We start from the raw sequence: 12,428 nt of genomic DNA, 5'->3' as shown, positions 1-12,428 counted from the left end.
CCTGGCTGCCTCACACCCAGAATCTTAGTCTTTGATCAATCCCATGAATGCCTTCTCCATGCAAATTTCAGTGTGGAATTCTTCAATGAGTGGAGTCCAAATTCCCTCAAATGACGAAAACAAGGAGAACAGGTACATTAATAACAAAACGTCTGATTTCCCTTTAAATCAGATATATTGGAGATGCTTCAAATTAATGATTACGAATGAAGATAAGTCTACCCCTGATTCGAAAGACCTCCTTAGCTTCAACGTTGCCCAATATTACTATTAAAAAACTAGGGCTGGAAGCCCTAGTTTTCTCTCATCTGAGCTAAGAAATGGGCACATGAAAAGCTTTGATAAGCTTAAAGACGCCGATTGACATAATGAGTAAATTTAAGAACTTAAATTTCCCTTGAGACATTAGAAAATATCATCAGGGAAAAGTTTTATGGTAGATATCACTAGGGCTATGGAATTCAACAGAATGAAGAAATTCCTCTTGAAAGCTTTAAAACCTGTGGGTAGGATCGAAGAAACTGACTTATTAAATGTTATGGACTCCTAACCGATGAGGAAAAAAATTGGCTTCATATGCTCGGAATCTAATAAAAATAGCCTTATAACTCATCCTGCTTTTAAAGGATTAGAAATAGAATTAGGATATGGAGAATTGCCTTTTTAAATAGTCGCTGATTGATAAAAAAATATCATCCCTTCTCCTGGTTTAAGGTCATATTATAAAACTAAACTTTTTCAAAAATAGAGAAAATTGCTTGAACTTACCCATGCAAATCTGCACAATCCCCCAACCACAAAGTTTCAATGTTTCTCCTGATAAAGCATGCCCCTCCTCGCTAACTGTGTCCGAAAAAGATCAAAACATTTTGCATTCTGAACTGCAGTTTCCTTATAATTCTAGCTCTGTAATTTTTTTAATGTCAGAAAATAGACACACCCACAAAAGACTACGCACTCTTAATGAAAGAGGAACTCAGGGCTTAGACAACATAGAATCACTCCGCAAACATTCTAATAAACACATCTTCCCCTGCCCAGCTCTTTGAACAGATCCGCGACTTTAGCAGAGTCTCCACAGAAGAATGTTGCGGAGTTAATCCAAAGTTGCATCACAGAATCATGGTAGAAAAGAGTATGGGTTCCCTGAAAGATACAAGGCCAATAAATAGAGCCCCCTAGTTTTATACAACCGTCAACTCTACATCATAACCCTAAGTCCTATCGAGGAGCACGACAAGGATATCAAGTGCTTCAATCAATTCAGACTTCTATTGAAACTATACAAGAGTTCGGAAAAATATCAGGACTATGTATAAATATTGGAAAATACAAACACATAAAATTCCGTTCCGATAATTTTTATGTCCAAGATGCACCACGCTCTGGAAGGCCAATTATGGAATATGTCCATAAAAAACTAGAAATTGTCGGATCTTACCGTCATGTAAGCACTTTTTGGATTACCAAGGAAAGAAATACTAGTGGAAATAAAAAACCATTAAAAATAATCGATTTATTTTTTCCATACCTTATATATGTATCATCCACCAATTTAAATCCTTCCACTTTAAGTACAGCTATAATTTTTGCATATTACATACAAATGTTCAAAAGACAAAGTGGTTATTGTAGCGTATTTCAACAAATGAAAGAAAGAAAACTGAACAATTCTCAATTATTCGTTTAGGTTGGCTTTGGTAGAGGGAGATCATTCAAGACCTCTAAACAACAGACATCTACTCTTAGAGTCCCGTTGGTATATGGTTTTTTGCGAAATACAGTATCCTTTAAACTTTGGAGATAAGGCATTCCATCTTTAAAAAAAATTCTTGTTTCTGAAGTATGTGACGAAAAATCAATCTTAACAAGTCAGTTCTTGGTTATTTCCTATTTTACTTGTCCATCTTTGGGACAAAAATAAGTTTTTCATAGAAGAGATGAGAGGACGTCTAAGTTTCACTGTTGCGGAAGGATTCTATCTTCAGGAATTTATTTATCAAGATAAATGACATCATCAATCTATAACAAACTCATTTTAGGCTGGGATATGAATATTTTTTTAAATAATTCTTCCGTCGTTGGACTCCATCTTTCTATTCGTTCCTTGAATATTAATTTTGGGGTTTCGCCAGAGTTAGTGGTGACTATTGGTGCATTTACTTTAAAGTTTGTAACTGTTTCTAGAGCAATAAATAAATGGATTGAGGGGGGAGGGCAATGCATTCTTCCTTAGGCTTAACAGCAAATAAAATATTTTTGACTTGATGTGCACATACCCCGATTGAGCTAACAGTTTGTCCATGGAGGTCAAGCCTGCTCTCCTTTAAAACTCATTCTTACTGTTCAATCTGCTTTTATTGAGTTATGTATTACATAGTTTACCCTTAACATGTGAAAAAATCCAATTTCCTAATGAGATGAAGGGTTTATATTGTTAATTTTTTTAGATAATAATAAGTTTTTTGATTGAATTGACTTTTGATTATGTTCATTCTTATTTTTTGTCTTAATAAAATATAATTTTGTCTTTTTTTATATAAAAGCTTCTACACAGAACAGGTTCTTTTGAGGAGAAGGGGAGAGGGATTTCCTGAGGATAATAATCAAAGTAATGAAAAGAAAAGAAGAAATAATTTGATTTGAATCTCAATTCAAATCCCCATGAAGTATACTTTAAATAGTATTTTATATCCAATGCCAAATTCAAACATTTTTTAAATACCTCTTATAAAAAGTTGAAAAAATTGATAGGAAATTTATTAAAAATGACCTAAAAAACAATAAAGTGTCAAGTTTGAACTGTCAAGTCAAGTCGCAAGTCTTTAAAATATGAGCTCGAGACCAAATCCCCTCCTCTGAAAAAAAGTATACGGATATTTTGGATACTTTTTGAAGAATTCATACATGATTAGGGTCAAACGTTCTATGATTTTTTCTTCAATAAATTTACAATAGTACCATGTATTGAAGACATCGATTTTTTTGTATCTTGACTTGTTGATAAATCGATATTTGTTATAGAATGACTATAGTTGACATGTTTATTAGAGTATTGTAGTTGCCCCTAAAATTAGGAGTCTTTCTCAGAATCAGCGGGACTTAATTTTGGTACTGCATCTAAGTAAGTAGAACATGATTACAAAATCGTAACAAATTAGGTTAATCTTTACCTCTAGCACAATTACAATACTCAACAATTATGAAATAAATAAAAAAATTATGCATTATTTTAAAAACATGTTTAGAATTAAATATTTGTATGAACAAAAAAGGTTATGATGCTTGCTTTTTTTCTTATTAATGATTCTCGTAAAATTTAGTTATTTAAATATTTTATTTATATTCTAACAAGAAATATAACCAGATTTAGAGAGTGTTGTAGTCCAGCCCCCCCTCCCAAAAGACAGGACTACTTATGCCTTGAGACATTCCCACCCAAATCAAAGAAACAGAAAGCACAACTAAATTAGTTGGTATTTAAAAATATACGAATGAATATATATGTGTCAACTAGTTACTAATTTAATAATAATTATTAAGTTATATTATTATATAAAGATGATAATTAGTAAAAAAAAAAAAAAATAGCTAGAAAAGAAAAACTATTATTATTATTATTCTTCTTCTCTGAACTGAAGTTTAATAATGTCTATTATATTTAATAAACAGTGTAGGTGCAATTACTTATTGCTCTCTAGAATCAAATAAATTATAGTCACAAAAAAAAAAAAAAAAAAAAAAAAAAAAAAAACAATATAGTTGTTTTTTGTTCATATAAATATTTTATTGATAAACATGTTTTTAAAATAACGCACAATTTTTTTTTTTTGCTTCATACATGTTTAGAAATGCCAATTGTGCTGGAGGTAACGTTTGTCAAATTTGCAAAAAAATGATATTTGTGTTCTACTTACATAGATGCAGTACCAAAATTTGGTTTTGCTGATTCTTTTTAATGTTGGGACAACTGCATCACCCTAATGTTTATATTGAAAAACTACATTTAATAGTTAGAAAAAGAAAATTATTATGTTTTTCAATATTTAAAAAATCGTTCTGGTGTTAATTTATCCCTCAGAAGTAAGCATTCTCGCATATCTTTGGTGTATTTAAAAAAATATATATAATAAGTATATATATGAAGTTAAATATAATAACAATATTTTCCCTGGAGTAATGCTGTTTTAAACATAAAAGATTCTCCTTTTTATACCAGTAATTAATTTTATCTTCCCAAAATCATATACCAGCCAACAAATATTAACAAGAGTCTTAATTCAGTAATACCCTAAGGCTTGCTCTCCCTTCTCCTCGTTCTCTTTTTTGCCTTACAAAATCGTCAACTCTATTAATTACACTCCTAGTAATAGGAAAACCTATTGACCACTGATTTGTTCTATATAATATAACACACTTCTTTAAAGGACCAAATTAGTTGGTCCACTACAAATCCTAACTTCTCCTTCTTCCACACTTTTGGAACTTTCATTTTACTATTACATGAATGAAAACATGCTTTTTATTATATATTTTAATCGGGATAAGATTATTCAAGCAAAATATTATACATGAACATTATAATTTTCCCTCTTTGTTTTTATAGACCAAAAATGTCGGTTTTTTTCTCTTTCTATTAGTGAAATGGTTATGAAATGAAAGAAAGAATTGAAATAAATAATTGTGTAATGAACTTCTTAAGGAATTAAAATGAATTTATTTATTGAAAACACTCTCCCAAGCTCCTTAAAACCCCTGATGAGTTGTTGCAGATCCTTAGTGAGTGAGAGACTCCAAAAGACGGACATTCAAGGGAACTCTCGAAGCAAATCCTGACAAAATCATAGACTAGTGGTCAGGGCCAATTCAGCAGGGATTTTGTTGCCAGGGATTCCTTCCCACACATGCGATCTTCTCTATTGATGATCACCAATCCCGAATTTGGGATCTTACTCTCAAGAGGGATTTCATTTAACCCTTTTATGTTCTATCCCCTCCTTTTTCTCTCTCTTCCTTTAAGCTTTGGAATAAAAATATATGGACTTTTCTTATGAAATCAATTTAAAAATTAGTTTTATCCTTGAATTATTATCATGGCCTTATCTCAAATTGAAAAGAATAAAGAGTTTTGTTGGAAAGGCTCTTTAAAAAAAAGAAAAATAAGTTCAGACTTTCAGCTATGAAATAAGATATTTTAAAACTTTTTAATATATTCGTCTTGAAGCTATGAACTTTTGAAGAAAAAGCATGTTTTCAACTTTAAACAATAATAACTCGAGTTATAAGCATGCTATTTACATTTTAAATTTGTTTTTGTGGTTAATTGAAGAGTTAAATTGAGTGTGATATTAGTTTTTAACAACAACCCAAAAGGCTGAACAGAACTGCTGGACAAGTGAAAGTGTTGTTCTCTAAGCTCAGGATAAAAATTTCAGTAGATAAACGAAGGGAAGGAAAAAAAACCTGATCTGCCTAATAGATTGTATTCAAAGGCATCAACTACCACAAACTCAAGTTGACGAAAATTTGGTGTTAAGACGGTTTACCACATCGCTCGTATGTGTAGATATGTATATAGAACAGTATATATGTTATCTGAAGAAGAGTTGCTCTCAAGGAGACTTCCTTATCTCAACTAACAATAGTTAATAGGAGGGTAGTCTGAAAAGTTTACGACCTCAACGTGAAGATGGCAGCACTTGTATATAAAAACTAGTCACATATAGTCTCATTTTGACTTTACACACTTCTCCCTGCGATGCTTCCATCCCTGATACCTGTCCTGTCTGTAACTTCGCTTCGAGGATTGTGTTGAGTTACATGTTGACTCTGTGGAAAAATAAGAATTCATATTTTTTTCCCTTCACATTAACTCACTCAAACGAAAGTTATAACAACCGTGTGACCAAAATGTCCAAAGGTATGGTGACTAACTCTCAACAAATGCTAGAAAGATGTGACTAACTTTTATTTACGAGTGCTGGTATTTTTATGTTAATGTCAGAAACTTTTCAAATACCCCTCGTTTATATATTAAGTGAAATGTTCTGAGTGTTTTTTACTAGATGTATTTAGTGAGCTATATCTCACGTTTAATACATTGCATAACAAAGTCTGAAAGTATGCTTAAAGGTTAATCGTACACATAAAAAATCATTTAAAGTTTTGTGTTTGGGGAAGTATGTGTTACAACGTACAAAATGGAAGTAAAAAAAGGAAAAATTCGACACATTCTTTAGTATCACTAGGACCAAGGGGGAAAGGTGGGCAACCAAAAAAAAATTTGATGTTTATGAACCCAATACAGTAACGAATGCAACAGCAAAGCGGTGGTTCCAACGATTCTGTTCTAGTTATATAGACGTTGAAAATGTCGATAAAATAACGAAAATCTTAGAGTTGGACCGGGATGTAAGCAATTATTTCATTGTCCAGGAACTGAAAATTAGCCATAAAACCGTTTGGAATTTGGAACCATTTAAATCGGATAATCCTAACTATCTTATTTTTATTGTCAAAATAAAATAAAAAAACGCTCAGAGCTTTTTATTTAACCTATTATAAATACGTATACGTGTACACGTACGATAGATGGGGGGACCCACCTTTAAACGAATTACATACGTTATTCTCAAATAATACAAGTAATAATAACTCGGAATCTAAACTGGAAGTAGTTAATCTACTCTGGACTCTGGAAGTATTCATTCCAAAACTAATCTTAAAGCTTTAAAGGAACATAAAAACGATGGAGCTTCTTCCAATGGTCGATTTAGGTCTCAATCTTTGAACAAAAGGTACAGACGTGAATCGCAAAATAATCTAGATCTAAAATTGGAATCCTCGAAAAAAACAAATAAGAGCAAGAAATGACAGTCGATAACTTTTTGATTATATGAATTGGAGATTTGGTAAATATTGACCATCTAGCATGTTACTACCCCATCGTGTAATAATATGGAAACTAACTTCTCTATTCAATTCAGTAGATTTGACCAAAAACTTAATCTGGTCTGGAGTGGTAGAAATAGATTTCGTTCTATTTTTTTCAATTTTAGTTAAACATATTAAATAGCTCTATATAGAACATAATTTTCACAAAATAGCCATTATATTCCTAGAAACTACTGATATGGATTTCAAGCGAAGATAACTTTAAAAGAAATCAATTTTTTTTAGGATTTAGTCCTTGTTCTAGAAGAAAAACTTATGCATGACTCTTGCAGATTGTTTGTAAAATTGTAGCCAAGTTTATTAAATCTCAAAATAGAAAAGCTAATAGACAACAAGATGTTCGTAATTTTCTTTTAAGAAAAATTACACTACGGACTTGGTGAATTTCTTCAGAATCTTTGAAAGACCTGGAGCTGAGATGAAAAAGAATATTGATGTTGAATGTTATCCTAAAATAAAAACTAAACTCCTTCAAAAAAAAAAAAAAAAAATTGTGAAAAAAAAAATCATAAAGTAACATTAAGAAAAATGAACTTATATCCATGATAAGCTTGCAAAATATTTTATGGAGGATTATTCACTATGCATAACATCATTAATTATATTAAGAAATAATTAAAAAATAATAAAGTGTCTGGTCCTGACGGATTGTGTGAACGAATATTTTCTATTGCTGGGGAAGAAAAATCTCCATATCTCTTAATAATAGTGAAATCTATACAAAAAGTAGGAACTCTGCCAGGTTCTCTTGCAAAAGCAAGAAATGCTGTCATTTTAAATTAGGCATACCTATTTTTACCCAGAGTGTTGTATACGGAAGAGCAGAAAGGGTTCCTCAAAAATTTAAAAATGACGGATATTTCGAGTAATACCATTACTGCAATGAAATCTTTAAAAAAGAGTTGTAATTTTGGTGCTTTGGTAGTATTTGATTTTCCTTCAACATTCCACCTCGTAGGTCATTGTCACATTTTGAAATTCATTAGAGATCTTTATTCAAATGTTTTTCAACCCTGTTAAGAAGAATTGCTTGATAGAAGTGTCTCAATAACTTCGTTGTAATGAATTCTAAGGGAAAAGAAGATTTGCAGAAAAGGAATTCTTTTTTCACCCTACCTTTTATATTCGCAATCGATAAAATAACTTGACGTCTTTCAAACATGGATTCGTTTTTTTTTTTAAATTGTGCTGTTGATATTACTTTAACGATGGAAGCAAATTCTGAAAATCAACTTTGAGAGATAATCAAATTCCTTCTCGTAAATAAAATAAGGTTTCTATACTACTACTAAAAGAAGAACTTCTAAAATGAGGACAATACAGTTCTTCTTTTTTCATTTTTATTTCTACGAACTCCGTCCTAAAGTACACTATTGTCTATAACTGTTTCTCTTTTCTTTTTATATCAGTACCTATCAGATGTATAGTCTATTGAGTGCATTGGGAAGTGTGCTGTAAAATTAAAATATAAATCCACGCTGGAAATTCAAAAAATCAAGGAATAATTCCAATTCATTATCGTCGTTAATGAAGATTTATTATAATATATTTATAACAGTGAAGTGCAAGAAGTTTTATTTAAAATCATTTTTACTTCAATTTTTGCAATTTAAATAATTAAATGCTTAATTATTTTACAGATGGTTAATAAATGTGTAGCAATAGGATGCAAGAGTGGGTACAAACGTCGCGAGATTAACAACGTCAGCTTTCATGCATTTCCGAGACCTCCCAATATTCGCCAAAAACGGATCCGAGCAATACATCGTGATAACTAGGAGCCATCAAAGAATTCAGTAGTCTGTAGTCGAAATTTCCTTTCGAGTGACTTCTAGAGTAATCACGAGGATACAAACAAATACAGAAAGAGGAATTCTAAATCTCTGACCATCCATTGTTTGGAAGAGGACGCCATTCCATCCCAATTTCACAACCTTTCAGCTTATTTATCACGAAAGATTACTCAAAGCAGGCCAGTATTTTTTTCAAGTAAAGAATGATACATAAGAGGAGGTAATGGAGAATAAATCCCAATTGTTTTTAAACAAACACAAGATAAACTCTCTCGGACATATTCAGAAGGGTATATTGGAACATGAACTGCCTGCTGGTGTTATATCTATTAATATTATTAGCAGCCAAAATTTCATCTTGCTGTGCAAGATGAAATTGCATCTCCATAGGTAAAGTGTTGATAAGAGGTGATGGAGAGCATGGACTTGTCAATTTGGGTCAATGGTTATAGAATTGCTTCCTTCAAAGTGTCTCATATCTGTAAAAATACAATTTCGCTCTTTTCGGAGCTAATAAACATAATTCCTGAAAAATTCAGGAGACGAATAAAATCCAATGGACAAAATAAACTTAGCAGTTCAGTTGTTGAATGAAGCAAAGGAAAAAATGGAAAGTGATGATCCAAAAAATAGGATGGATTTTGTATCAAAACATATTCAACCTTGCTCGAAAAATATAAAAGTCGGTAGATATTCTTCTTTTATTATTGCTGTCGCTAAATCAAATTATAATACTCCTATCACTTCAACTACTCTCTATAAACAGTAAGCTAATAACAATATATGTTGTTTACCCTCTCCATCACATTTAAAAATAATTTCATCCTTCATCTCACTTGTCACTGGATTAACTGACGATTCCAAAAAGTATCTGAAAGCAAGAATTGCTTGCTTGACAGAAAGAGAGAAGATGGTAAGTCTGATGGTAGATGAAGTATATTGTGAGAAATATGCTGAATATGCTGGTGGCAAAGTATTTGTAAGCGAGAACAATGAAGTGACAAAAACCCTCCTGTGCTACATGATAAGAAGTATTGCTGGTTCCTATTAAGATATAGTTGCTTTGATCCCCATTTTCAAGACCGACTCTAAGACAATATGTTCCAAGTATTCAGACATATTATCGGCATTAACTGAAATCCGATTTGATGTAACTGCTGTATCAGTAGACGGACACAGTTCCAATAGATAAAATTTTCTTTTACGAATGATGTCGAGGAGAGATGAAATTTGATCAGTGCCAAATAACAATAAGGAGGGAAGTCAAGTGTATTTACTTTAAAAAAGAGTTTTTTTAAAAGATACATTTATTCAAAAATGATTATTCTAACTTTTTAAACAAGAAGGAATTTGAATGTCCAGACTTTGATGGTAATGTGATAAAACCAAAGATGAAACATATCCAAGACCTGTACAGTCTTGAACTTGGAAAAGGTCTTACATATGCATGCAAGTTGAATCAAAAGGTTTTTGACCCAAGATCCATAGAGAGGTGCTACGTAAAACTTGCTGACTCTTTCTTTCATGAATCAACAATTGAAGCCTTGTTGTTTTATTCAAATAAGTATCCCCATTGGAAGGAAACTTCATCATTCTTGAAAATCATAAGAACATGGTTCAATATCATAAATGTTAGAACAACTACAGCAGGTAGAAAAATCAATAAATAGTGATATCATAAAGCTTAACTAATGAAACATTCTTTTGTGCCATTCATACGACTGCAGCATTGAGAGAAATAACTGGATACCTCTTAAATATGAAAATCGTGGATTACATTTTGCTTGGAACAATAAAAAATGATACTATAGAGAGGCGTTTTGGATACTACAGACAACTATATGGAGCTAATTACTTTATGAGTGTACGACAGTTTGTCGAAGAAGAAAAAAACTTTTAGGTTAAAATCCCTGATCCTTAAATTCTATTATATGTCACTTACCGAAATTAAAACTAGCTTTTATCCGTCAAATGAAATTACTGTTGAGATCAAGGAGGAGGCAGACTCCCTTTTAGTACTCTTAAATGAAGCATACCCTGAATTACTTCAGGACGACGAAAGTAATATAATTTTTTATGTAAGTGGATATATTTCAAGAAGCCTCGTAAAAAAAATACATGGCATTATTTATGCACTGGCATAGAAAGTCCCAAAATTATTTTGGAAGATGGAGGGGAAAATGATCTAAAGAGAATCGCTTTGAAAATAAAGTTAAAAGGAACTGAATTGGGAGAAATAACTATTACAAAAGTATGTAATAATGACCATATCTTCAAACATCTATTTTATAAAATCGTTAATTCATTTTGCAATTGTTTAGAAAAAACATTGTTTCGGGCATTCATAACGAAATAAGGGAAGGAAGGAAAAGGGTACAAAATGATAATAATTGTAGAAAAATAAGAAAATTAAATAATTAAAAAAATGTATTAAGTAAGGATCTACTAATATGCTCTGAATTCTTTGTTGGCTCCAAGTTATAAAGTCTGTCTATTAATTTACTTTATACTGCCCTCAGAAATAGGTGGGCTAGTCTGTCTCCCAAAAACCCAAAATAAGGAAATGGGTTTCATTTAAAAATATCTTACAAAATAATTGATTAATATGGTTTATAAAATAAGAGTGTTAAGTAAATTATAACGCTTCTTTATTTTTTATCTCTCTTCTTTTTTAAAATATAGGCCTGAGTACCTTTACTTGCTATTTAAGTGGCTCTCCTCTTCTCTAGTACTCCTTGTGCAAAATATAACGATGAAACTTTCTCTAGGACTATGGTATCAAAATATTTCTGCTGTGGTGATGGGATATAAAGTAGTAGAATTGGTCCACGTTTTGAGTGATGAATACAAATGAGTAAGGGATGGCCCCTATGAATCTAAATTTTTGCAAGTAAATGTGTGGCTTTCTAAATTCTAGAAGCAATTGCATAATCTTTCCTTGCAAAAATGAATTGACTTATATTACATGTGAATTATCCCGTATGTACCTCAACAGGACTACGTCTTTACCTTCTTTGGCAGAACTGGCTATAGCAGAAGATAACATTTGGCTAAGAATTCTATTTCATTTGAATTATTTCCTACTTTAAAGCTGCCAAATTAGAAACTATGGGGGCTTAGCTTTCTATCGGTTATAATTTCAAAGATGCTGGAAAAAATGAGGGTTTATCCAAGGAGAGATTGAAGGGTTAATTTTACGTCTTCAGAATATTATGAATTGCCACTTATGGGTACAATACACATTAGTCAAAACTTGGAAGCCGGCTCACCTCCACTAGTTTGTATCCATATAATTATACAATATATACAAAGACAGACCTATGTTTCAATCTGATTCTACCATTGGCATTATTTATCAAAATAGAGCTAATCGTCATTTATCAATAGGTTTAGCGACTTTTCATCATTATAAAAGTTTGTTCCATGCTGGAGAATTTTGTTATTTTATGACGTGTTATTATCAAAAAACTATCGTTTGAAGCATAGACAGTAGCCAACAAATTCATTGAATTACTTGATCTTCTTTCTATGTCAGAATTAAAATTTGTTAAATAAACGTGTGGAATTTTAAACGGGCTAAATTTACTTTTTATCGTCAAATTTTGATTGACATTATTGATATATTTTTATTCGTGTAAATATAGATGCTTCATATACAACACTTCTCCTCACGATTTTGTT

At 31.5% G+C, this 12,428-nt stretch overlaps 1 long non-coding RNA gene across 1 annotated transcript; it reads left to right on the top strand.

Moving 5' to 3' along the window:
* Window positions 1–8,361: 8,361 nt before the first annotated feature.
* LOC121120838 (uncharacterized) lies at window positions 8,362–11,173 on the top strand. Its single transcript, XR_005865220.2, has 3 exons — window positions 8,362–8,516; window positions 8,595–10,397; window positions 10,475–11,173. It is a non-coding gene; the product is annotated as an uncharacterized lncRNA (long non-coding RNA).
* The last annotated feature ends 1,255 nt before the right edge of the window (window positions 11,174–12,428 follow it).

Source organism: Lepeophtheirus salmonis, chromosome 6 (assembly GCF_016086655.4).
Source record: "Lepeophtheirus salmonis chromosome 6, UVic_Lsal_1.4, whole genome shotgun sequence".
NCBI lineage: Eukaryota > Metazoa > Arthropoda > Copepoda > Siphonostomatoida > Caligidae > Lepeophtheirus > Lepeophtheirus salmonis.
This window is presented reverse-complemented; position numbering and strand designations above follow the sequence as displayed.